At 63.1% G+C, this 26,240-nt stretch overlaps 3 long non-coding RNA genes across 5 annotated transcripts; 1 reads left to right on the forward strand and 2 right to left on the reverse strand.

Annotated features, from left to right (window-relative positions):
* Positions 1–243: 243 nt before the first annotated feature.
* Positions 244–10,102, reverse strand: LOC123592952. The gene is made up of 2 exons (XR_006710020.1): positions 9,550–10,102; positions 244–1,150 (listed from the first exon to the last, which is right to left on the reverse strand). It is a non-coding gene; the product is annotated as an uncharacterized LOC123592952 (long non-coding RNA).
* A 5,509-nt stretch (positions 10,103–15,611) lies between these two features.
* LOC123592920 lies at positions 15,612–16,790 on the forward strand. Of its 2 annotated transcripts, none has more exons than XR_006710010.1 (3): positions 15,612–15,687; positions 16,303–16,507; positions 16,591–16,790. It is a non-coding gene; the product is annotated as an uncharacterized LOC123592920 (long non-coding RNA). The 2 variants fall into 2 exon arrangements; XR_006710011.1 differs by lacking the exon at positions 15,612–15,687 and adding an exon at positions 15,813–15,924.
* A 735-nt stretch (positions 16,791–17,525) lies between these two features.
* Positions 17,526–24,450, reverse strand: LOC123592919. 2 transcript variants are annotated; one of them, XR_006710009.1, is made up of 3 exons: positions 24,147–24,450; positions 21,990–22,503; positions 17,526–18,754 (listed from the first exon to the last, which is right to left on the reverse strand). It is a non-coding gene; the product is annotated as an uncharacterized LOC123592919 (long non-coding RNA). The 2 variants fall into 2 exon arrangements; XR_006710008.1 differs by lacking the exon at positions 24,147–24,450 and having other exon boundaries at positions 21,990–23,533.
* Between the last annotated feature and the right edge of the window lie 1,790 nt (positions 24,451–26,240).

Raw genomic sequence — 26,240 nt, forward strand, 5'->3', positions numbered from 1 at the left:
CGGAGCCTGGAGCCTGCTTGGGATTCTGTCTCCCTCTCTCTCTGCCCCCCACCCCCCGCCCCCCACTTGCACACTGTCTCTCTGTCTCTCAAAAATGAATAAATGTTAAAAACATTTTAAATATAAAGACTTAAGCAGAGATCAAGAGTCAGATGCTTAACCTACTGAACCACCCCGATGCCCCTAAAAAAGGAAGAATTTTACTCTAGATAGATGCTTTAATGAACTCAACTTGAAAATAAATCAATTTGGGAGAATTAAGATCTTTATAATGTTGAATTTTCTAAACCATAAGCACTTCATAAACCATAAACTATAAACATGAACAAATGTCCCCTCTTAGGTCTTCATGAATGTCTGTCAATAAAATTTCATATTTTTTTTTTTCTCTAGAGGTCTCGTGTGTATGCTACTGTATTTATTTCCGGGCGCTTGACCTGGTTTGATGTTATCACAGGTGGTATCGTTCAAAAATTCCCATTTTCTATCTGTTCGCCCCCATTACATAGAAAGAAATCTGATTTTTCGTGTTAACTTTACATCCAGCAACCTTGGTAAACTGTTAGTATTGATCTGCAGGTCATTTCGGACCTCCTGCGTTTGGAATTGCCTGCCTTGCGAAAAATGGCAGTTTGGTTTCTTCTCGTCTAGTCTTTTCACCTCTGGTTTGTTTCTTTTTCTTTTTAAGTTTTGTTGATTTACGTCATCTCTATACCCGACGTGGCTCTGGAACTCCCGACCCCGAGGTCAAGAGTCGAATGCTCTTCTGACGGAGCCAGCCGGGAGCCCCTCGTTTATTTAGTTTTCTTACCTTATTGCAGTGGTGGAGGCAGCTGTCACCATGTCGAGCAGAAAGGGCGAGGGGGAGAACGTCTTGCCTCGCTTCTGGTTTGGGAAGGAAAGCTTTCGAGGCTTTGCCACGAAGCATGACGACTGCGCCGGCCTCCCGCAGGCCCTCTTCCACGGCATCAGAGGCCCCCTTTGGCTCTGGGTTTGTAAGAGCCCTTTTCGTTTTAATCACGAGCGGATGTTGGATTTTCACAAGTGTCTTCGCCACATGTCGTAGGACCCGCGTCTGATTTTTCTTCCTCGTGTGTCACTTCGCTGACTTACACGGATCGGCTTCCTGAGGATCGCCAGATCTGCATTTCTGACATGAACGCGATTCTTTGGTTACGCGCTGTCCTTTTCATGGCTGAGGTCAGTCTGCTAGTCGTTTGTTTTGCGTTTCAGCATCTGTGGGTGACGGTCTGCTCTCAGCCTTGTTGTGGGGGCTCCCCTGCTCCCATTCCTGCCTCCCGGCCCCACCGGGATTTAGGTCCCCCTTTCCCTGCAGGGGGTGCCGAGTCCAGACCTGCCCGCGACCTGGGCTCAGCCGGCCACGCCTCCTTCACCTTCTGTCTCTGTCTCTGGGGGGTGGGGGTCACTGTGTTGTTCGCCCCGCCATATGTTTGGGGTCACCTCCTCTATGCTGCCCCAGCGGTGGTGTGCACCCGTCAGCTATTTTGGTTGGAAATCCCCTTTGATTTGGAGTCGGATCTCTTGCCTTTGGCCGTCTGGGCCTCTCCCATCCAGGGTAGATGAGATGCCCTCACCCCAAACGCCAAAACCTTTCAGAATGTTTTCTGAAAACAGCACCTTTCCCCGAGGCGAACCTGCCCCGCCTCCACGGGGTGCAGACATAGCTGTGGGTTTTGAAGTCACATGTTCCTTTTCTCTGCATCTCGATCTCCCTCAGTATTTCTGCGTCCGCGGCACATCAAGGTGGTGATAAGATCAGTGGCCTTCTTTCGGTTCCTCTGACTCGGGGCCTCCCTCCTCCCTGCCTCCCCCTCGCAGTCACCATCAGCCTCACTGCCTCCGGGGAGCCCCTGTCGCGCTCCTGGTGCCCTGTCCTTTGCCTCCGTGGCACCTGGTGTCCTCGTGGCTCCGCGTCGCCTGGATGGGCGGCCCGCAGGGTGGTGGCCATCTTTCTAAGGGCTGGCCCTTGGGATGGGTCGCGGGAAGGACTGGGAGTTTTCCGCCCAAAGTCCCCGGGCCCCCTCGCCACGGTGATGGGCCTCACCCATCAGGGAAGGACAGGACACCAGGCCCCTCCCACCCACTGTGGGGCCTCCCTGCCTCCCCGCCGCTCTCCCCTCTCCAGGGGAGGCCACGCAGCTCAGCTCCACTCGGAATCCTGGAGGAGCCCGGGCGACTTCCTGTTTGAAGATCTTGTAAGTGTGTGGAATCTGAGAAACGCTCTGTTAATAAGGCAGAAGTAACCTTTGACCTCCCCTCCCCCTCACATCCTGCGACAGGAAGCCCCACCTACCAGAGGGGCGAGAACAACATCCCAGGGAGGAAGGCCGTTGCCTTTTCACCCCATCCTCTTTCTGGAAAGTTCTGTGCCCTCTTCCCTGGGGGGACGAGGAGGACAGTCGTCCTCGTCCTCGTCCTCGGGGCTGTCACGTAAGGGCCGGGCCCTGCGGCGGCTTGGGGGTGGTGGGGGAGCGGGGAGCCCCAGTACCCGTCCGGGCGGGGCCGGCCCCCCACCCAGGATGGGGCCGGGCCGGGGGAGGCCATCGGTCTGAGAGTTTTAGTTACCTTGAACGGCTCAGCCAAGCAGACACATTATTTAGGGACTAGAATAAAAAGCCATGCACTTTACTTCAATTGACCATTTAGTTCAATTTGTGTGTGGCTGCAGGTAATTACTCCGGTAATAACGTGCGGTAATCCGCGCTGATCGGGGAGCTGGCCCCGGCTCTGTGTTAATGCCGCGTGCTGCGTGTACTAATTACCCGTGTGTTACCATGGTTATTTGCATGGATGCCGTGTTAACGGCACCCTGGAAAACATAAAGCCATAGTGGGTTTTGAATTAGATCTTTGTGTTCTCTTAGAGCTAAACGCGCATTTCACATAAAATAATCATGAATAAAATGAGATCATCGTGGTGGAGTTGCCAGGAAGCTGATTTAACTGAGCTGCAGAAATGTGACTTTACCCTACTCGAGAATTAGAGCCTCGCAAACGTTGTCGGGGTTGCTAGGCAACCCCCAGGATGACATCACTCACAGGAGCCGCTGCTGGCGATGTCATCTCGCCATATTTATAGCGCCTCCGCGGAGAGGGTGTGCGTTATAGAAAGGACGTGCTTTTCCCCCGGATGATGGGTGTGAACGGGGGGCGGGCCTCCGAGGGCTCGGAGAAGGAGCCCCTGCGTGACACTGTCTCGGGTGGCGGGTGCTGGATTTCCGCTGGGTCACACGGGTTCCCATGTCCGAGGGCTCGGTCAGCGGAGTGCAGTCGCCCACCCTGGACGGGTGCCCGGGCCTCAGAGGGGCAGAGCCCCCGAGCCGGGGAGCACGCACCCCGACTCGTGGCCGTGACAGGCTGGCCCCCGGCTCCAGCCTCCACCTGACTCCGGGACGGAACGACCAGAGTGGGGACAGGGTTGCCCTGAGTGTGCTGAGCGCCCCGTCCCAAGGGGCATTCAAGGGGAAGCTGGATGACGAGAGCAGAGAGGCAGAGAGGGGCAGGAGGTGCCAGGGTGCACGGTTGGCCCACCGACCACCGCGGTCCCCCCTAGCCGCAACGCGCTGTGGCTCTGTGGCCGTGGCTCGGTGCCCTCTCCGAGCCCGGCTGGCCACACCGCTGGGGCCTCCAGAGCTCGGTCTCAGGGGCGGAGGCGAGTGGACCCCAGTGAGTAGTGAGCCCCGGGACAGGGGAGGGCTTCCTGGAGGGGCCTTAAAGGGGCAAGGCCAGAGCCCGTCCTCCGCCCTGAGGGTGCTGGGGTGCCCGTAGGTGCCAGCAGAGCAGGCTTGTGGCTCCTCGTTGCCTGAAAACCCTCCTCCTCTGGCCGCGGGGATGCCCGGGGCTGGGGGTATGGGCACCGGGTCTCTAGAGCGGGGACCGGGACAGCATCAAAGCCCTTCTGGCCTGGCCACGCACTTCCTTCCATGCGGGCTCATTCCTGCTAACCTCCAACAAGCTGACCCCACGGACCCCACACACCCTCTCATTCCAGACTCCTCATTTCCCACCAAAGTCTAGCAGCCCCCCAGGAGCGCTCCAAGCCCTTCTCCTGCCTCCCAGGAGCCCTGGGAGCTTCATGGCCTCCCGTCCTCGTCCTCGAACTGCCGCGGCTCAGCCCATCCATGCCCCTCCCCTCGACGCCCCATGGACCCATCCTGTTAAGTGTCGATGGTGGCGTTTCCACATGGGTCTGTCCAGCCCTGACCTCCACCCTGAGATCCATACTTCGAAACATCTAACCACCCACTCGGCACCCCAACGTGACACCTTTCACCTTAATTTTGAGATCACCTAACAGCTCAAAATTGGCGTGTCTAAACCAGAGACGCGATCTTCCCCGTGTCTGCCTGCCCCATTATTCTCCACCTGGCCCTGCTGACCCTGTGACTCTCCTGGACACCCTGAGACACTGTCCCCTGCCTGTCGGCCGTCCAGACACGTTCCTTCCTACCTCAGGGCCTTTGCACCTGCTGTGCCCCTGGCTGGAGTACCTCCCCGCATGTTCTTGAGGCTCACTCCCTCACTGCATGAGCTCTCAATTGGAGGGTCCCATCCTTGGGGGTCTGCCCTGACTCCCTCTCTGCGCCCTCTTTGTCCCCGACCCTGCGTGTTTGCTGTGGAACATCCAGCGTATTCATCGGCTCATCAGAAACTACATTCTTTCTTTACTCACAAGTTGTTTGTCTCCATCCCTAGAATGGAAGTTCCGTTAAAGCAGCGGATTTTTATGCCCTGCTCATGACTAGATTCCAAGCGGACTTGTTGAATTAATAACAAAGAAAGGAGCTGGTGTTGTGGTAACAGGCAAGATGCCCAGGATGGCCCGGAACGTGCTGCTCCCTCGGGCTCGAGTCCCTTGGCTCCCGGACCAGACCGGGTCCAGAGAGCCCACGTGGGGCCTGGCACAGAGCTGCGAACTTCTCCCTTTGCTGACCGAAGACACTCAGACAAACAAAACCCACCAGCCATCCGCTATCACCATGATTTCAGGGGCCGAAGGACCCCTTAACGTCCGGAGAGTGGAAGCCACGTAAACTCAGAAGACACGGAGGGTCCGTCACACTTCCCGCTCTTGTTTGACCCTGATGGCAGGCGCTGTCACCCCCACCCGCGTGGGGACAGGGCTTGTGCTGTCTTGGTTCCAGCCCAGCCTCCGAGAGGCGCGGGGGGCCGGGGCTGGCAGCGGGATCCCGCGTGTGCCACGTCCTCACCACTTCCCGCGGCTGCGTGCGTGCGCTCACCGGGACTTTGGCGGCTGGGCGCGTCCCCGGGAGAGCTGGAACCTGAGCCTGGAGCCCCCCACCCCCGCCCCGACTTTCCTGGTCTTGTCGCCCACGAGCACATTGTGATTGGCATTCGTGGCCCTGAAATGCTCTCCAGGGGTGAAAGCCAGCCTGGCAAACAAATGCTGACTCTCCGCTTTCTTTTGCCTTCTTTCCACGCAGCCTGAACGCTCCCCACCAGCCCTCTCTGCGAAGCCTGCTGGCCTAGTTGTGTAGCAGGGATAAAGTTGGCCTCGTTGGTTTCCAAGCAGGGCAGAGATCCTTGGAGCGCCTGGGTGTCCGTGGGCCCTGGGCCTCTGGCGCGCTCGCCGCGGCGGCCCAGCCAAGTCGTCGGGCTCCGGGGAGGCATCGGACCCTCCCTGGGCCCTGGCCCGGTGTCCTTTCCACCACAAACCAGCCCAACCACTTGGGCCGAGCTGCGGCCAAGTAGGCCGTAGCTCCATGGGGCCTCCCTTGCAGGGAGCGGCCTGGGCCAACGGGGCAAAGCGTGGGGTCCCCGGTGACCAGCAGCCACCGGGCAGAAGGCAGCTCTGGGAGGGCCTGGAAGGCTGGGGAGCAGTGGAGCCGGCTTGCAAAGGGAGGATGAGTCTCGGAGTGTTGGAGTGGAGAAGCCAGGCAAGGAACACTCTGCCTCAGGAGGAGAATGGGACGGTGGGAGAGGCTGGAGGACGGCTGGGTGAGGGGACGGGGCCCCAGGGACAACGTCAATGGTCACGGCTCCTGGCTGCAGGGCGTTTCCCGAGCCAGGCTCTGTATCTACTGGGTGACCCATCTTATCTCACAGAAAACATACTAGGACCTTGTGGCGTAGGCACCCATTTTACAGATGAGGAAACTGAGGCTCAGAGAGGTGATGCCACCTGCTGCTGGCTGTTAGCGGAGTGTGGGCTCCAGGGTGTAACTCAGGAGGGGGGCTGCGTCAGAGGTGACCACAGAGGTGCCTGGGGGGAGCAGGGGGTCCTTGCAGGGTGCCGGTGACTCTAGGCTGGGGGACAGGGTGCCATTCTTAGCGCCTACAGTGGGAAGAAGGCGCTGGTGAGGACAGGCCCTCCCTGCCTCCCTCCTCCTTCCCTGCCTCCCTCCTCCTTGTGGGGGCGGGGGGGGGCTCACTCCAGCCCAGCCCTCCTGCCCCTCACTGGCTTCAGAGCCTGAGTCCACCTGGCAAGTGGCCAGCACAGAGGAGGATCGGCGTCACTGCCCCACGAGCAGCAGCAGTGACCCCCAACCCCCCTCCCCTCCGGGTCCTGAGACGGCCAGGTTGTCCCCCCTCCCCCGGCAAGGGGAAGGCATGGCTGCTATTTGCTGCTGGCTCGTGGCAGGAATCGTCCAGGGCGACTCGCTGTGAGCTAAGCAGCCAGCCGGTGGGTGCCACCAAAACCTTGTGTTAATCCAGTGGGTGGAGGCAGCCGTGTCCCATCTGCGCTCCGTGTGGGGACTGATTGGAAACCCCGAGGGGCTCTGAACGTGGGCCATGCTGGGACGCGGGGGGCCCTGGGCTCGCCCCGAGGGGTGGCTGCGGGCCGCATTCACGGCAGGAGCGGGTCCGCGGGGGCGGGGGGGCTCTCTATGCTCCCGTGGCCCTCGACGCCTGCCGTGGGTCCCGGCACCAGGGAGAAGTGCCGGGTTCCAACGCCAGCCCTGCCTCGTGCAGGCCAAGCGAGTTCACGTGCTGGAGCCCGGTTTTCCTCACCCGGGGGCAGGTGCCATCTGGCTCAGAGGTGCCACGAGGCTCTTACAGGCCACGTGGGGGGTGCAGACGGCCCAGCGGGCTCAGCCGGGCCCCGGGAGCGCTCAGTGAGTGGTGTCTCCCCCGCCCCCACCTTGACCTTCCTTCCTGCCTCGGGCCCCTGGGGACCCGTGGGCACCGGGTCGCCGCTCTCCTGTGGGCCACAGTCTCCCATGACTCCAACGTCCCGGACTGAGTCAGCACTTCCGAGCCCCTGCCCTGCGCAGTCTCTCCCGTGTGCCAGGAGCAAGGAGGAGACACGGTTCCGGGGGCGCCGTCTTGCGGGGAGGGTTGGCCCGTCCAAGGCCTCTTGGGGAAGTGACTGCACGTGCTGGGGAAGGGGCTCTGGAGGCTACGCAGGGAGGTGGGATGTGCGTGGTGGTTGGCCAGGAAGGCTCCCGCGAGGCCACATTAGGAAAACGGAACCAGTACTCCGTGGCTTTCTAAAAAGGCGTGGGAAGTTACAGGACGACAAGGCGGCGACCGTTCAGGGCACAGATTCTGGAACTCGTTGTCTGGGTTTGCATCCTGGACCCCCCACCCCCACCCCCACCTGGGAGCTGTGTGAGCCCGGGCAAGTCATTTATTCCGTCTGTACCTCTGTGCCCTGGCTTGAAAAATGGGGGTCATGCTGATCCCTGCCGTCTGGGGTTGCTGCGAATTTTCGAGCGTGGACAGACACGGGGCCCTTCGCGTGTGCCGGCCTCTGGGGAGGGCCCTGTCCCTGTTGGCCATCAGCACTGGGAGTTTGTTTTCTCTCTGACCTCAGAGCAGGGCTGATGTCCCTGAGGAAGCCACTCGGAGAGAGGGGCCGACCTGGAGTTCTGAGGGGGTTATGAGCGGCGAGAAGGGCCCTTCTGAGCCTGCTTGGAGCAGCTGAGGCTAATGAGGGCAGGCTCCTTCCCGAACCCCAGGAGAGGCCGAGGAGGAGAGAGAAGAGAACAAAGAGGCAGCAAGAGGGGGTCAAGGCCAAGGCTTCCAGGAAACTTCCTGCAGGCAGCTGGCCTGGTCACCAGTGGGCTAGCCCTGGACTGCAGTGGGGGAAGGAGGAGCCCCAACAGAGAGGCTCAGTCTCGGGGGGACTGCCCGGGGAAGCCAGCCGGCATCATGGGTCCGGCTGGGGGCATCCAGTCTGAAGCCCCTCGCCGACCCAAGTTCAGGGCCTTGTTCTCTGCTCTGCCCAGCGATGATGTCTGCACCTCTGGGGAGGGGAGGGGAGGGAGGTGCAGGAGGGCTCCCCCCACCCCCCACTCCAGCCCATCCAGAAAGAGTGGCCCACTTGCAGTGGACCCTCCCCAGCCCCCCAATTCCATCAGCACGGGCAGGGCAGAGCGGGCCGACGGTGGTGGCCGGGGGGCCCTGCCCAGTTCAGGGCAGGGCTGGGAACCCCTACTCCGATACTCTGGGGTCAGCCTGGGGCTTGTAAGGGGGTGGCCGGCCGCCTGGTGGACCTTCCCGCCAGGCCCCTGGAGGGGAAGGAGGGCCAGGAGCCTCCCCAGCAGAGGCGATTCGGCCCTGGCCTTGATTTTGGCACTTAAATTCCCTGTGGGCCTGGGGTGGGCCCGGAGTTGGCTGGTTCCCAGGTGGGCACCTGGCTGGTGTGCTGTCAGCCCAGAGGACTGGCAAGGGTTTGGGGGTGGGCGGTGGGGGGCAGGGCCCTGGCCGTGGAGGGCAGCCTGGGTCTGGCCTCTAGAAAAAAGCTGGGAGAAACAGCCCAGGGTGTGCATGGGGGCCACTGGACCCGGCCAGGGCACCCAGGCGGCTTGCCCTCCCTTTGCTGCATGACCTTGGGCAGTCAGTTCTGTCTCCCCATCTGAAAATGGGGTGAATGGTAGCCCAGGGTCCCAGGGGGCTCTGGGGCCAGTGGGGACACACTCAGTAGGTGCTACATGGAAGCTGTCAGTTCTCGCTGGGAGAGTGGGAGGGGCCAAGCTGTTTGCAACGGGGAAACTGAGGCTGGCGAGTGGGTGGTGAGCCCAGCCTGGACGGAGGGTCCTTTTGTCCCGGCGTGGGAGCAACAAACGAACGGCGGCCCCTCCTCCTGTGTCTGCCCCCCCTCCCGCTGCGCCCCATCCCGGCCTCTCCCCAGCTCACAGGTTAGACCCAGCGTTCCGCGAGGTGGGGCTCTCTTTGTGTCTTCAGGGGTCCCCAGCCCCCATGAGGGGCCGGTGTGGACAGATGGACTGAGGGCAGCTGCACAGAGCCCTCCCCCTTCCTGCCCCCCACCAAGCCATAGCCATTCCCCAAGTCCTGATTTTTCATTAAAACAGCAGCGGGCTCCCAGCCGCCCAAGGTCATGGTGGGGCTGCGAGGGGAGCTGAATGTGGGCCATTACGCGGGCCTCTAATGTCCCTGCGGCCGCGGCTGGTGCGATCAAGCACCGGGGACACTCCAATTTCCGCCTGTCCCGCGGCGATCGTATCAGTGCCTGAGTGATCTCCTTGCTGGCGGGCGGCGGGGACGCGAGGGGGCAGCGAGCCCGGCCACCCAGCAGCCCTCCCTCGGGAACAAAAGGATGCACCTTGTGGCTGGCTGGGCTGAGAAACGGCAGCACGGGTCTCCCTTGTCCCCCTGGGCCGTGCTGAGTTGAAGCCTGGTATGTCTGGGCCGGCCGGGTGAGGGCAGGCACAGCCCCTGGGTGCCACCCACATGGGGAGGGTGCACAGAGAGGGTAGAGCCCACGCCCAGCCGCCCCCGGACCCCAGGTTTGAAAAAGGCCCGTGACTCTGGGTGGTAGGCAGCAGTCGGCAGTGACACTGACCTGCTGAGTGCATGGGTGTTCGGGTGGGGGAGGGGGTCTGATGACCCGGGGTCCCCGAGCCTCCCGGCTCCCCAGCAATTCTCATGATGTCCGCACATAGCCGCCTGTGTGGGAGGGGCTCAGTTCCAGAGCTGGTGGCTGGGAAGCCTGTTCTGGGCTGAGAAACTATTTTCTGGAACTTGGCTAATCGAAAACCGGAAACAGCCCAGCTGTCCTTCGACTGGGAAACAGATAAACGGCCCAGGCCCGTGCCTGCGAGGGGTGGCGCTCGGCGATTCAAAGGCTGCGGCCCCGTGGGTGAGCCTCGCGGGCAACGTGCTGTTCCACCGCCGTGGCCGAACCACGGCCACGCAAAGCGCAGCAGATGCTGCCGGTGGCTGGGGGGTGGGGGGCGAGCTGGACGCACAGGGGAGTTGGGGGTGTCGGGACGCACAGCGGTTACACGACCACGTGCATGTGTAAGACTCTCAGAGCCGAACGCGGAGAAGGGTGAGCTTTGCCGCGTGTCAATTATACGATAATAAAACAGCAAAAAGGATTCTTTTCCTTTGCTGCAGACACAGTCGGCAGCCTGGGACGGGTCTGGGCCAGACGCCCCGCTCGGAAACCCTGTCCCTCTGTCCCTGTCTGGGCTCTCAGGTGGCTCTCTGCCCACCCCCCCCCCCCCAGGTCCAGCCTCCTGGCCTCCCTGGCCTGTTGGGGACTTTCCCCAAGCACCAAAAGCAAACCCGCCCCCAAAAGATGCCGGTGTGGGGGACGGGGGTGGAGGTCGGAGCTGGCATCTCACAGCTACTCAGCCCCCCGGGCCCGCTTTCCCATTCCAGTCAGATGGCTGGAAGTTGACGGGCTAATGAAGCATCGGGGCTCCTTCCAAGGAGCTCCTTCCATTTGCCCTTCCATAGCAGTAACTGAGATTATAGGGAGGCTCCCGGCTCCCGGGATGGGTCTGACCCCATTTCCCACCGGCATTCGCCTCCCTGCCCCCCCCCCCAGCTCCAGAGCCACATGCAGGGCTGGTGGTCTCCCCAACCCCCGCCCCCCGAGCCCCCCACTCCCTGGCCACCGACAGCCCCCTGCGGAATCGCGCCCCGATGGGAATAGCGACTGCGGATGGGTCTCCCTCCCTCCGTCTGCAGGAGTCACGAACCTTTGCCTCGGCCCCCGTAGCACGTGGCTGCTCGCACGGTCGCCTGTGTCTGCAGTGGCGCATCGTCCTCTTGGCCCCCTGTAACCGTGCTACGTATGTCCCCCCACAGGGCAGGGGAGCCCCCACCGGCCCCCCTCGAGGATTGGGAGTCTCTCACCTCCTTGTGGGCCCCGGAGGGGGGGGCTCTTTTGGTGGAGACACACATTTGATGAGCACCTACTGTGCGCCAGCCCCGTGTGGAGGGTCCGGGCTGTGCGGTGCCGAGGCCACCAGACAGACAGACTGCCGTGCAGCCGGGAGGGCGTGAATCACAGTGACAGCAACTGCTTTCCAGTGTCCGTGTGCCCGGCTCTGGGTGCTTCCGGAATGTTCTCATTTCACAGATGCAGAAGCAGAGGCCAGGAGAGCCCGGGGCCACCTGCCCGGGTTGGGAGGGCACTCAGAGCGTCCCAACTGCGGCTGCACAGGAGAGCATCCCTTCTGACCCCTGCCCTCGCTCCTGCCCTCACCCCTCCCCAGACCAGGTGTAGCAGCGTCCTGCATTTTGCAACGTTCCCAGGCGATTTGCTGCGCAGCCTGGATCCCTGGATGGACCCCGCCGCACTCCCTTGACTGTCCTGAAATGAAAATCACAGGAAATAAAACTCACTTGGCGTAGGATCTCGAAGAAAGTCAATGTAATGTTCTGAGTGTAATATAAAGGGTGTACTACCATGGTTAAAGGGGAATCATTGATACTCAGGTACTGTGTCTTTCGATGTGTGAGCGCCCGCCCCATCTCCAGCAGGAGCTGCAGGAAGCCTGGCCCCGGGGCACGGATCCGCAGTCCCGGCCGCAGCTGGAGGTGCCCGGGAGACTGTGGGCCGCCGTTGCCGCGTCTGTGACGTGACTTCCCCAAACGGTGACGTTCCCAACAGAGCAAAGCCTCTTACCCTCAGCTAGGTGCTTTCCTGGGAAGTCTAGAGGTTCGTGAACACGCACCCGAGACTCTCGCGGATTGTGAGCCTCCAGTTTGGGTAAATCACAAACAGCCTCTCACGTCCCAGGACGTCAGTGGGACACCCAGAGCTGGGGTGAGACTCAGGCAGTGCTGTTGGCGTGGGTCTACACGACGAGGGGTCCCCTTACTGCTCACGGAGCCACATCGTGCTCGTCGTGAGGACCCCGGGAGCACTTCCTGACTCCAAAACACCCCGTTGGAGCCGAGGCCACCAAGCTGTTTTTCTCTTTTCTTTTCTTTTCTTTTCTCTTTTCTTTCCTTTCCTTTCCTTTTTTTAACGTTTATTTATTATTGAGAGACACAGAGAGACAGAGCATGATCAGGGGAGGGGCAGAGGGAGAGGGAGACACAGAATCCGAAGCGGGCTCCAGGCTCCGAGCTGTCAGCACAGAGCCCGACGCAGGGCTCAAACCCACGGACCCTGAGATCATGACCTGAGCTGAAGCCAGATGCTTAACCGACAGAGCCCCCCAGGCGCCCCTGAAGCCACTGAACTTTTAACCATCACGATGTAGTCTGTGGGAAACAAGGAGCCTGAACAGAGGGCACCTTCACCTGCTGGGGGCCTGGTGGCTCACCCGCGTCACCGGCAGAGTTTCCAGAGGCACAGAGAGTGGGCAGGGCGACACCAGCAGGACAGAGCACAGGAGACTCGAGGCTGGGGCTGGGGTGTGGAAAGCCAGGCACTCGATCTGGGCTCCAGGGAGCCCCACAATCAAGAGAAATCACGCTTTAATGGAATATTCTTATAAGTTATAATTAATTTAAAATACCCACAATGAACAAAACACCCCAAACACCCAATAAATAAAATAAATAAAATAAATAAATAAATAAATAAAATAAATAAAAGAGGGTCAGAACTGCTGTCCTTCCCTTTCGCCTCAGCGAGGCAGGCTGCTCAGGGCTGTCTCCTTGGCAGAGGGGGGTCATCTGCTCGCGGTGGCCCTACGGCATGTGGCCCCGTCATGTTCAGAGCATTCCAGACCCTTCGTGGCCACACCGCCGAGTACCCGTCAAGGTGGGGCCTAACTTTGCTGCCTTGTTGGGTCCCTGTCTGACAGACTCAGAGCCCCGTGGCCTGGCACGGGAGGCGGGAGGCCAGGGTGACGGCCCCTTGGGTGCCACGCTCCTCTGAGAGCTACCGGGGCACTCAGGGGCTCTTGGGCCCCCGTGGGCATCTGTGAGGTCCATCGGGGCGGTGTCACTTCACCCGAAAGGCCGCGTGGCTCCGGTGCTGGTGTGGAACCGGCCGTGCTGGCCTGCTCGGGGGGGTCTGCAGTCTCCTGGCCCCTTCAGGGGCGCACAGAGGCGGGAAGCCCACTTGCTGGGTGCCCTGCAGGGCACAGGGGTCAAGTGTCCTTGGCCAGCTGGCCGCACCAGGCCAGTGAAATCGTCCCTGGGCCTGGGTGTGAAATGTTTAGAACCCACCTCAGGAGGCTCAGCCGGGATTGAGAGCCAGTGGAACTGTGAGTCTAGGGGGGTAAGTTGCTCTGGTGCCTGCTGTCGTCAGGCTGCCCCCGACGCTTCCCAGGTCAGGGGTGGGAGCAAGGGGCGGGGACAGACAGCGTGGTAAGGCCTAGCAGCTTGTACCATATACGTCTTCCTTTGGAAACGCCTTCACCACCTTGTTCTTTCGGGACGCAGTGATTCCTGATGAGCCAGGTCATATGCCGCTGTGCGACCCGGGGTGAGCCCGTGCCGGGGGGGGGGGGGCTCACCTTGCACAGGGGCTCCCCAGCTGCGCGCGTTCTCCGCGTCCCGGGGCGGACCCCAGGCGGGCGCCCCATCTCGCAGAACCGAAGGCTGAGGGACAGAGAAGCAAAGTCAGCCACCCGGAGCCCCCCGCCGGGCCGTGACCCTCTCTGTCTGGAGGGCTGAGACCTTTCTGTGCCCTCTCGACGTCGTCCCCCGGAGCCCTAGAGGGCAGCTTCTCGGAGGCTCAGCCTGCTCAATCTGTCTGGCTGGCACTGCCTCACAGCTGTTATTACATTTCGCGCCGAGTGGCTCGGATTTACTGGGTTATTGGCTCATTTTTCATGCTGCATCTGTAGTAACGAGACTTGGAAATGAAAAGGGTGTGACGCCACCCCGTGATGGAAGAGGGTTGAGCCCGGGGGCCGGGGAGCCCGGAAAGGGCTCTGGACGGGTGGCGGGGCCGGGAGAGCGCTGCCTTCGACTCTGGGCGGAGACCAGCGTGGCCCCGTGGCCCCCCGTCTTCCCAGCTGCCAAGTGAGAGGGTCAGACCCGCCTTGAGAGTTTTACGGCGCGTAGTAGGTATTCAGTAAGTGTGGTGATGATTATGGCTATGATATGTTGTAACCGTAACGTATATTTTATGAGTCATAAAATAATAGCGCTGTTTTATTTGGGGGACCTCCCCGAAAACATAAATACGAGAAGAAACCATGAAACGGCTGGCTTGAGAATAGCTTCCTCTCTGATATTCAATTATCTTCCCCTTCCCTCTCTCCCTTCGTCTGCAATCTGATTATTTTGGCTCCCACAATGCACTTTGCCAACACATCGGAGTCTCTCCTGAGAGCAAAGGGGCCCTGTAAGGAGCTCGGACGGCAGCCGCTCTCTGTGGGGGTGGGGGTGCGAGCGAGACCTCTTAAAAAGACCCTTTCGTTCTTAAGATCCACGGGCCGGCGGAGAGCTGGGAGAGGCCGGCCCGCCGTCTCCGTGCCGCTGTCTCCATTTTACGGACGGGAAAGACCGAGTGACCGGCCCAAGGTCACAATGCAATTCAGCAGCAGGGCTAGGATTTGAGCTCAGGTGTCCGGATCGGAGAGTGTTCTCCGTTTCAATACTCGGGCATCATCTGGCAAATATTTACCTGCCTCCGAGGCTCAGTGCTCGGGCGAGTCTGCGGGGACCACGTCAGGCCCCACGGAGGCCACGGCAGAAAAGACAGGTGGATGAAACCACAGATCACATGACTTAAATGCGGCCAAGGGCTTCGAGGAAAGGCCACAGGGGGCTGCTTGGGTGGCCGGGGCCGGGCCTTCTGTGCTCGGGGTCAGGACGGCCTGGAGGAGGCCACCCAGATGGGGCAGACGCATAGGGACAGGTACCTGCTCTGGACAGATGGGGCGGCAAAGGCCGGGGGGCTGGAGGGGGGGCCCGGGAGTGTTGGGCAGCGTCCTGTGCTGTTTCAGCCGTTTGCAAGGTTTCCTTCCACGTAGGCTTGTGACATCTCTGCCTCAGCTGCAGATGGGATCTGGGTGCCGGGGCCAGCGCGAGGCTCCCACGACGGGCCGCCCGCCCACTTGCCGCATCCAGACCCTCCTCGGGGGCACAGGTGTCCCAGGTGGATGACGGCTGCTGGTCAGAGAAAGCACCGAGCCCGCCCCAAGAAAAGTCGGGGCGCCTGGGGGGCTCAGTCGGTGAAGCTTCCGACTTCCGCTCAGGTCATGCTCTCACGGTTCACGGGTTCGAGCCCCGCGTCGGGCTCTGTGCTGACAGCTCGGAGCCCGGAGCCTCCTTCGGATTCCGTGTCTCCCTCTCCCTCTGCCTCTCCCCTGCTCGTGCTCTGCCTCTGTCTTTCAAAAATGAATAAACATTAAAACAATTAAAGAAAAAACGAGGAGAGCCAAGCGCTCTGAAAAACCAGTCCCCGGGTCACGTGGGAGTATCGTGAGAAGGAGGGCGGTCCCGTGCACTTTTCCCTAACGCCTGCCTGCGTTCCCGGGGTTGCCAGGCCCCCGAGGGCCCTGACGAAAGTGACGCTTTGCAGATTCCTTGGCAGGTATGTTTCTTGCTGGTGCAGCGAGGTTTCACGTACTGGGTGGCTGCTTCAGCCTGTCCAGGGCAGACCTCGGGCCCGAGCCCAGCCTCCCCTCATCCCCGAATCCCAGCAGGCAGTGGGGGCCCGTCCCGCCGAAACGAACCCGGCTGGACACCCACTTGGTTCTTCGGCGTCCGAGGTCTGTGTGACGGTGTGGACTCACCGTGCGTGAGAGCTTCCACGTGGCAGGAGACAAAGGTCCTGTGGCCTCATTCTATCCTTTTCCCCGGTGGGCAAAAGCCCAGGAGGGTGTCCAGGGAGTGGTGGCTCAGTGAGAGAGCCCAGGACCCGCCTCACAGGTGGCCACGTGTGGCCGGGGCCTTCTCCGTGGCTGCTGTGGGGGGCAGGCCCTCTCTCGGGGCAGCCAGCCTTACGCCAAGGGTCCGGCTGCCTCCGAGGAGGGCTCTCCCGGGCAGGAATTAGGAACGGGAAATCTGGGGGGACCCAGAGAAGGCAGGAGAGGGGTGTGGCGGGGAGGTGGGGAGAGAGGCAGGCTCCCTGGGGCGTCCCGGACGGGCGGGGGCTCTGCTCTGACCCCTGTGGGTTTTCCAGCGGAGCACGTGCTCTGACCCCCAGGTCTGACCCCAGGCTCTTGAAAAGCCGCCCTCCTGTGAGTGAGCTCCGATGGGACGCAGCCCTTCCCACGGCCCCCAGGACACAGCCAGGCCATCGCGCTTCGAGGAGCAGCCAGCCTGAGCCCTCAACCCTGCCCCGTCCCGCCCCGCTGACCGGTTGCCCTGCCCCGAGTTTCCGGGGTCAGATCCCTGCACAGGCTGGAGAGGTAAAGGAGGCACGGTGTCTGGGGCCTGTCCCCGGTGAGTGTTGCATGTGTCCCGCTGTCAGTACGAATTTCCTCCCTTCAAGGACTTTTGTTTTATTGAGATGGAATTCACACGTGATGGACGGATCGAGTTTAAAGTGCGCAGTCCAGCGGCATTTAGCACGGTCACGGTGCGGCACAGCTAAGCACCTCTTTACCCGGTTCCGAAACCTCTTCATCCACCCCAGGAGGAGCCCCGGCCCCGAGCCCGAGCCCCAGCCGCCGCCAACCTGCCTCTTGCCTCTGCGGATTCGCCGACTCCCGACGCTTCATGTAAAAGGGACCCGACACCACGCGACCTTTCCTGTCTGCCTTCGCTCACGCGACAGGACGCGTCGGGGGCTCCCCGTGCTGTGGCATACGCCTTTTCCTGCTTCTTCTCTTGGGGGCCGTGCGGGTGGAGCCAGGATTCTGGACGCGGCTCCTGCGTCTTGCCCGCCCCCGGGCTCCCCATCCCGTCTCCGCCTCCTCCATGAAGCCTTCAAAGAGCGGTCCCCTCTGGCCCGTCTGCCCGGGTGAGGACCTCAGCCAGCCTGGCTTCTGAGCGTGAGCACCTCCCAGGCAGTGAGCTCATGTCGCCCTTCTCCGTGGGTCCCCCGGGCGGTGTGCACAGTGGGCGCTTTATAAGTGGCCAGGTTGTGACTCTCGACGGGCCCCTCCCGGTTGCGGACGACCCCAGGACGTGGCTGCGGCCCGGGGCAGACCAGGACCAGCGGTCACCGGAGGGGCACCGATGCCTCGCAGCGGTGGGCCAGGCGGCTTATCCAACCTCTTTCTGACTTCAAGGAAAACCACGTGCTTGGAAACTGAGATGTTGCCGGGAGAGCCCGAATGTCTTCCCTCTCTTCTGGAGAAACAGATGATTATTTTCCTTTCCTTTCCGTCTCCCCCCACCGCCCCATAGCCGAGCAGATGTTAACTCTCCAATAAATGGAAGGGAAAGAAAGAAAAAAAGACGAGAGACATTTAGCAAACTATAGCTGTGCAGGCCAGAGTTATCACTCTGATTTCAACTGGGACTATAAAATTTTATGAGCTATTAAATTGTCCTAAAGCTCCTTTAACATACAAACTCGAGTGTCTGAGATTACCCATTAAGAAAAAGTGGGTTACATCGGGAGAACTTTCACTATTTCCACTCGATCGTGTTCAATCAATAAAACTTCTAACTAGCCGTGCTGCTTTGGGCAGATTACGTGGGTCCTGCAGCGGACCGGCCGGCCGGTGGCCCGGACGCGCCCGAGCGTGGCCACAGCTGGACGGCAGGGCTCCCGGCCCAGGAGGGTCACTCGAACCTTCCTGAAGGTGCTGCTTCCTGCCTGGGGTTGCACGACGGCCAGGCGGATTGCACTGGAGGTGGGGCCCAGAGCCCAGCACGTGGCACAGAGGCGCCCGCCAAGAAGGCCGCCGGGAGCCCAACGACAGCGCCTTGGTGTGGACACGGGGCTCTGAGACCTCCTGAGCGGGACGAGGACCCCATACCAGGCGGCCTGGAGCGGGGGGGGGGGGTGGGGGGGGGGAAGGCGGGGAGTACTGGTTGTCCCGGGAGGTGGGGGAGAGGGAGGACCCTGCTAAGGAGGACGGTGCTGGCCTGCTGTGTGCCGAGCACATGTCACACGTGTGTCCCCCGAGCTAGCTCTCCAGGTGGGTGAGTCACCCCTCCCTTTCGGGAGGCAAGCCTGAGGCTCTCAGAGGATGTCTGGGCTTCAGACTGGTGAGCCACATGCTTGACCCCTGGACGCCAGGCCAGGCGTGTCCCTCGGGTGAGGGGCTGAGCCCCGGGGTGGTGGGCATCTCACCAGGGGGATGGATGCAGAAGAGGGGTCCCCTAGCCGGTGGAGGTGCTCTCCCTGACCCAGAAGACTGTGGGAAGGTAGCCGCTGCTCCGTGGACAGCCCTCCCGAATCCTCCCAGGACCCCAGCTTGGAAAGGGGAGAGACGCCCGGGGAGGCACAGGCCACAGGGGGGTCCATCCGACCTCGGGCCGCACCAGGGCCTGTCTCCCCGTACCTGGTTCGCTGCTGGCCCAGGAATAAGAAGTAAAACCCACAGCTCCGGCTGTGGTCCTGGCCGATCCCTTCTCCTGCGGCCTCGGCGTCCTCACCCGCAGAATGGGGTGACGGCACCCGCTTCATGGTGGGGTGCAGGGAGGAGACGGCATCATACCCGACTGCACGTGAAAGGGCCACACTGAAAAGAAATTAGATTCTGCGGGAAAAAAAGGAGAGATTTGGGGAACGACGGTGAATGACGGTCAGCCTTGCCTCTTCTCCTGGGAGGAGAAAGCAGGGGGGCGGCTGACGGGGGCCTGGCAGCCCGTGTGTGACAGGAAGGGTGAGGCCAGGCCGCCTAGGTGGGCCCCTGTGAGCCCGGGGCAGGGCGAAGTGCCCTCCTGCTGGTGAGCTGTCTGCTGCGGGGAAGGTCGGGTTGCCCCTCAGGGGCTGGGCCCGTGGGCAGGCTGTCTGTCAGGCCTCACTGCCTTCCCGGCTTCCCAGGTGACAACCAGGACTGTTCTGGGAGGGGAAGGGTCGGCCCTGAGCCACTGTTGCCCCCGAGGCCCCATTTCTGCCCCGTCACGTCCGGTCCATAGACAACGGGGTGTGGGGGCCCAGGGACACCTTTCCTCCCTGCCCGGCAGCCGTGTCCCCAAACCTCAGGCGCTCAGGGCAGCCGGGAGGCAGGGAGGCTGGGAGGGCTGACCCCGGAATCCAAACCCGTTGCAACAGACCCGTTGGGCAATTCCTGTGGGGCCGTGCTCTGCCCGGAGCTTGGTTTCCTCATCCCAGGGTCTGGATCAGAGCAGACGCGGTTCCCTGGCTCCCTATCACTGTTTACGCGGCCGGCTCTGATCTCCTGAGCCTCTGGGGCCTGTGTCTGCAATGCTCAGGCCCGCGGGTCAGGGACACATTCCTTCCAGGCCTGTGGCCCTGGCCACTCTGGTGCCTCTGGGCTCAGAGAGGGCTCGGGTCAGAGGCTTCCTGGGGCGGCCCAGGCGGGACAGGGCCGTGTCAGTTTGGATGTCGGGGGGCTGGGGGGGGGGTGTTCCGGGGCTGGTGTCAGAGTGTGGGACAGGATGCGAAAGTCAGGCCTGCTGTGGAGGAGCATGCTCTGACAGATGCCAATTAGCCTGGAATTTGGAGGCCTGTGGCCTCCCCGCCTGCCTGGCGACTGGGGCCATGGATCCACCCCCCACCAGGCCGCTCCCGTGGGACCCTTTCTCCGATTCCTGGAGTCTCATGACCGGGGGACCCTTCTGGGGGTCAGAGGGCTCTCCGCCTCCTGCTCTCGGCTGGGTCTGGTGCAGGCCAGACCCCTGGGATCCTGACCCAGCCCTGCCACTGGCTGGGGGAGAGGCTGGTCAAGTCACTATCCCACTGTGGGCCTTGAGAAGGGAGGGGAGCCGTCAGAACTGCAAAGCGGACTGTGAATTAGGCAGCACCCCACCTTGGAGCCCAGGGTCGTCCTCTGCTCTGGAACCCCACGCCTTTGGCTAAAGGCTGACTTCTTTGTCAATAGTGATGCATCTCCAGGGCAAAGTCACTCGACAGCCCACTTTGCAGCCATTCCCACTCTAGTCTGAGTTAGCGCTTCAGCCAGCCTGCGCGCAGAGCCGGGAGGGAGGGGACGGGGTGCAGGCCGTTTGTGGCGAGGGGAGCGGGGCAGGCTGGGAGGTGCGTCTGGGGAAGCTGCACATCCTGAGGGTTCCTGGGAAGAGGGCCCCGGGCGGAGGCGGTATGGCCTCAGGCTGGGGGACTGCACGGGGGAAGGGAGGCTGGCACGGGGTGATGGAGCCCGTGCAGGGCGACAGCTTTCCCTGTGGGGGGCTGGGCAGCCGAGGGGGGCTGTTTAGCAAGCGTGTGATGGGCTGGCACCCACGTTGATGCTGGCAGTGGGCGCGTGGTGGACGGCTGGTGGCAGAGATGGGGGCGGGGCTCCGAGCTCTTAAATATCCACTAAACCCCTTGAGAAACACCTGGCAGAGGAGGCTGAGGATGGGGGGACCCGGGACCCTCACGGCCTGTTGGAGAGCTCACCAGCCTTCGGCTGACGTGGCAGCCTGACTTGGTGGCCCTGTCGCGTGGGGCTCCCCCCAGACCTCAAGGCCCCTGTCTCCCTGATGGTGAACCTCAGGGCTTGGTGGAGGCGTGGGGGAGGGGGGAGGCCGCTCCGGGGCTCCCGGAAGCTGCTCCTAGAACACCAGCTCTGTGACATGACATGTTAGCAGTGTCCCCGGGGAAAGGACACTGGGGTACAGAGGTCCCGGGAGCCCGGGTGCAGGTCAAAGGGCATCTCTAGGCGGGAGGTGGGGCTTCTAACCAGACCTGCCCGCCACCCAGCACCCCTGTTGCTCCAGACCACGGCCCCCTCCTCTCGGCGCTCCCTGAAGTCCCGGGGGTAGGGAAGCCTGTTTCTGCTTTCCAGAAGACTCTCAGCTTTGTTTCCGCTTTCCTTGGCGGGCTGGGCACCCCCTCTGCGTCTTTGAGATGCCCCTGGGTCCCCAGAGGGCCATCCTGGGCGTCTCTCGTCTCCTCTTCCTGCTTGGACCGCTTCTCTCTCTCTGCACGGCAGCTCCCTGGGGCCTTGCTTGGAGAATTTCCTCAGGGATCCACACGCACCTGTTTGTTTCCACAGGCCCGGGAGCCCCCACCTGCCCGCACGGGTCCAGCCCCGGCCGGCTCTGCTCCCCACAAGGCAAGGGCCGCGTTGGGGACATCAAGGCGTGCAGGCTTAAGGGGACCCCTCAGGGCTCCGCTGGCCGGGGAGGGCGGCCCCACCCACGGGAGCACCCTAGAGGACACCGGGCACTGGAGGAAGTCCTCCCCGTGGCCCGTGTCCTTCTTTCTGAGGCGGGACTGCTGTCGCACGGATGCCGGAGCCCGGCACGGGGCCTGGGGCTGCTTCCCCGTCCACCGAGGGACTGACGAGCCGGGGTGCCCGCCCTGCTGCCCTGACCCCGGCGAGAAGGGACCTGTTCCAGCAACCTCTTCTCCTTTCATGATGGGGAAGGGGACCGTGGAGGGGCCGAGGGGCTCAGGGTCACCCGGCCGGTGGCCGCTGTGGCCTGCCCCCTCCCCCACCCCAAATCTTCTTAGTCCCCATCGTTCCACCCCCCGCCCCCTCCCCCTGCACCCTCCGCTGAATTTTCCCACCCTGGCTTCCTCCTGCACGCAGGCGGGGAGGGGTGGCTCTGTCCTCCTGCCCAGCCCCCTCCCCCTGACAGGGTGGCACGCCGTGTTCTCCTGTGGCACGCTCACTTGCTCTCTGGCCTCACCCACCTGCCCCCTCCCTGCCCCTCGGAGCTGGGGGGCCCCTGTTCTTCCCTCCCTCCCTTCTCCCCTCCCCTCCCCAAGGTGGGGTTTGGCAGCCAGGGGTTGGTGAGCCGGCTGTTTAGCCCTTAGGAACAGGAGCAGCCCCTGGGTCCAAGGTCTGTCGCTCTACCTACCGTGTGCCCCGGGCGTGCTGGGTGGGCCGGCGTCGTCTCCCCCAGGGCGGTCCGGGGGCCCGGTTCCCAGATGACGGGGAGGGGAGGCGGTGCAGGGGGTACCCAGCCCGGGGTCTGCCGCCTCCAGGGCAGGGCCAGCAGGTGCTATGTGGACACTGGGGCCCAGGGAGGGGAGACCCAGCCTGACCCCCGGGAGGGGGCACCCAGACTGCGGCAGGAACACTGCCGCGGCCAAGAGGTCGGTCCCCTGTGCGTCAGTCTTGGCGGCTGGGCCCTGTCGCCCCTCCTGGCCTCTTTCCTCCCTGCCGGGACATGCTTGGTGCCTTTGTCGCTGTCCTGGGGCTGGGGGAGGACACCTCGGGCATCAGCAGACCTGTCAGACACCGGAGGGTGTCCCGAACACATGTCCCGCGGCCCACGGTCAGCGCAAGCCCGAAGACCCGGGGGGCAGCTCGGGGCACGTTCCCCGTCCCTCCCGTGGTGTCGCTGCCTCGCGCCTCACCGGGCCGGGATGCTGGAACAGAAACCACGGTGTCTCCCTCACTCCCTGGGCACTTTACAAAGCGGACTCATTTGGCCTGTGGTTTCTGAGTGGTTTTGGCCCACAGGTACCCAGAGGCTCAGCCCCGCCGGGGAGTGCCACCCTCCCCCCGCCCCCAGCCGCTGGGAGCCCGAGGGGTGGAGCGGCTGGCGGCCCCGGCATTGGCTGGCAGCCGTCACCCCTCACGCCCCCGCAGCCCCTCCCTGCCACCCGTTTCCTAAATGGGCCTCCTGGCAGGGAAGCCTCGTGAAGCAGCCAGGCGCACAGGGAGCTCCTCTGCCCGCCCGGAGCCGCCCCCCGGGTTTGGGCAGGAATTCAGGGAATTGGCCGTTCCTGTCCCGCTTGGCTCGCCAGCAAAACAGAGGACAGAGCGGGCTCCCGGGCACGAGCCCCGGGGCCTCGACGCATGGAGAGGTTCAAGCTGTGTGCCCCATCCTCGCTCTGTGGGCAGGCCCGGGGGTGCCGGCCTGGCCTCTCGGGCAGGGAGGGGCGCAGCTCTGGGGCCAGGCAAATAGGGGGCACCCGTGACCTTAGAAGGACGTTCCCCTGGGTTTCAGTGTTCTCCTGCTTCACAGGGTTCATTTCACTTACTCATCAGGCATTAACTGAGCACCTACTGTGTGCCTGTCACTATTCTGCCCAGTTCTCCTGCTGCCCCTGCCTGCAGGCCTCATGCCTTATCTTCCCCCCGCCCCCCCCCCAGGCCAGGCTGATGGCCCGAGGCCACACGTGTGTCTCTCGCACAGCGTGGCACCCCTCACCCGGCCAGGCCCCGGTCCGTGTGTGTCCCTCCAGCAGGGCGAGCCGGCCCGAGTACGGTGCTGGCCCTCCAGCACCCGGCCCTGAGTCGGGCACACGGCCGGGTCCAGCGGTGTGGGGGGGCAGATTACAGGGGGAGGTGACACTCTCCGGCCCCTCCGCCGGGCGAGGCCGAGCGCCCTGACCCCGTCACCGAGCACGGCCCGGACGTGGCCGCACGCCTCCCGCCTACGATGCAGAGGTGGGCGGTGGCGGCCGTGGTGCCCCGCTGCGGGCACCTTGCTGGGCAGCGCGGTCTGTCAGGCGGACTTCACATCTGCCCTGGCAGGCAGGCGGGGCTCTGCCCATTTTAGAGACAAGGCAAGTGACCACTTGCCTCAGGTCGACAGAGCCGGGAGCGGCTGAGCTGGCTCGAGAGCCCGGCCTTTGCCGGGAAGGCCAGGCTTTGGCGTCCGGACCACGCAAGGGCCCGCCTCTCGGCCCCGCAGGGGCTCCTGTGCCCTCGGCACGATTACCGCGCACAGCACTCCTGGATGGGCCCCAGGCTCGCCTGCCCGCCCCGCTCGCCTTGGCTGCCAGCCCCTGCAGACGCCCTGCCTCCAGACGCGGGGTCGCCTCGTTCCACGGGCCCTTAATTAGCTCCCCGGGGAGCGGGGCTCCCTGCTCCCGTCCAAGGGCGGTGCTAACCTGGGTCTCTTCCTGCTGGGTTCCCAGGAAGTGCTGGGATGAGCCGGGAGCCGTGCGTACCCGCACGCGTGGCAAGCGACACGCACAGACACGGCACCCCCACCCCCCGGGCGCCCGCCCCCCGCCCCCCGCCCCGGGCTCCCACCTGCCGGCTCACATACAGAACCCACATCTGTACACTCAGGCCGCGGTCGGGAGCCCGGGCACACCCGTGGTGGCCTCTGAGGGGACCCAGCGGGAGCTGGGGCCGGGGGCAGCCCGGATGCCCTCCCACACGCACTCCTCCCGCAGCTGGGCCTCCTTTTGCCAGGCTTGTGTGTTTTTCAGTCCTTTGTATCGGCAGAGGCTTTCAAAGCACTTCAGGCTTGTTTACTGAGCTGAGCAAGAACACTTTGTCTCCTCTGCAAGCCAGCCTTCCAGAAGGATCAGGAACGTGCCCGTCTCTGCTCTGGCCGACCGTGCGCTGTGCCAGCAGCAGCCCCCAGCTCCTTAAAGGGACAGCCGGGTGCGCCCCAGAGCAGGACACGTGGGGCTGGACACAGTCTAGGCAGCTGCACTGTCCCGGGGCAAGCACAGGGCCCACCATGCAGGGGAGGTGTGGGAGGGTCCTGGTCTGCAGGGTGGGTGGGCCCCCTAGGGACCAGTTCCCCCGCGCCCCCCACCCCCCCGGTCCCCCAGCCGTCGCTGATTTGGAGCGCGACCTCGGTCTTGGTCTTCCCAGATGGCCTCTTCCCGGACCCCCTTCCCTGCCCGGTGCCTCCCTCCGGCCCTACTAGGTTCCGGCCTCCACAGCGACTGCCCTTTGACGTCCTGAGTGACCTCCCGCGGAACCTTCCCCTTCACCCGTTCTCGCTCCGGGACCTGTACCCGGGCCTCACTGCTTCCTGAGCTCGAGGCCCCTTTGGACATCAGCCCTATTGGCACATGACTTTAGGCAAAAGAAGGCAGAGTCCACCTCTCTCCTCCGAGGTCTGAGGAGACAGACAGATGGAAAAGCAAAGCCAACTCCAGGGGGCATGGTTGGGTGGCGAAGCAAGCCCAGGGACCACGTGGTCGTCCTGAGTGCTGTGGTGAGCTTCCTGGCAGACAAGGCAAAAAGGGAAATATGACCAAAGAGAGGCTTTTTCTGTTCAAGAGAGAAGCCTTTTATGACATCATTTGGAGGATCCTTCATCCATGCCTGGAGGGGCAGGTGGGCTGCAGCCTGTATTCCTTCTGGGGCTCTCGCTTCTTGGGCTCCCTCCAGTCTCTTCCTACCTTACTCTGCTTGCCGTGGTCACAGGGGACCTTGACCTTCACCCAGCGTGTCCAGGCCCCAGCAGAGGGCAGAGGCTCTGGCCAGGGGGCCTCAGGCCAGAGGTCACGGGAGGGGGGGGGGGGGCTTTGGGCTCAACACAAGCTGGAGAACCCCCGTGATGTGTGTGTGCTGTTCACCTCCTGGGCCTCTGCTCCCCAGGGTGTGAGGCGGGGTGGGGAGCCTAGGCTGAGGGGGCGAAGCACTCAGCGACCGAGCGGACGCAGCCAATGCCACCCTGACCCCGTCCCCAGGGGCCACCGGCTTGCCCTGCGACCTTGGAAACTTTTCCTGTGCCCGAGCCGACACTGGCTAGGGATCACGGTGAGGCCCTGGGCCGCAGGATGACCCACGGAAGCCACAGGTCTTCCTTCCCACCTGGCTCTGAGACCCGAGGTTACTAACTCCCAGCCACGGAGAGAGGCCTCTCCATGGTGGGCGTGCCCGGCCCTCGAGGGTTTCAGGGCCCTGAGCGACGGTCACTCTTGTGCTGGGAGGGTGGGCTCCTTCCCGGGGTCTGGGAATCGCTCACGGTGCACCTCGGGCTTCCCGATGGCTGTCATTCCTGTTCGTGTTCCCGGGGCTGCCCCTGGCGGGATGCCCCGGCAGGTTCTCTGTACCCGACAGGGTCTCCAGCGGGCGCTGCCGTGTCCTCTCTGAGGCCTCTCCTCCCATGGCCCCACCGCCCTCGCTGGGGACTGGGGAGCCCGGGGCCTGTGCCCTGCGACCTGAGGGATGGCGGCTGCGGACACTGGGTCCGATCCCGGCCCTGCTCAGGGCTTCCCTGTCCCTTTCTCTTGGCCGCAATCACCCCATTCTTTCCTCGATTCCCCACCACCTAGGTAGCCTCGTCCCCTCTCCTTCCCTCCTCCTGTTGCCCACCTGCCCGGTGCCCCGGAGCCCCCGTCCTCCCCCTGCCTGCCTGCCGCCCACGGACCGGTGACCCCAGCCTGAAAACAGGGCGGCCGGT

Source organism: Leopardus geoffroyi, chromosome D4 (assembly GCF_018350155.1).
Source record: "Leopardus geoffroyi isolate Oge1 chromosome D4, O.geoffroyi_Oge1_pat1.0, whole genome shotgun sequence".
Lineage (NCBI taxonomy): Eukaryota > Metazoa > Chordata > Mammalia > Carnivora > Felidae > Leopardus > Leopardus geoffroyi.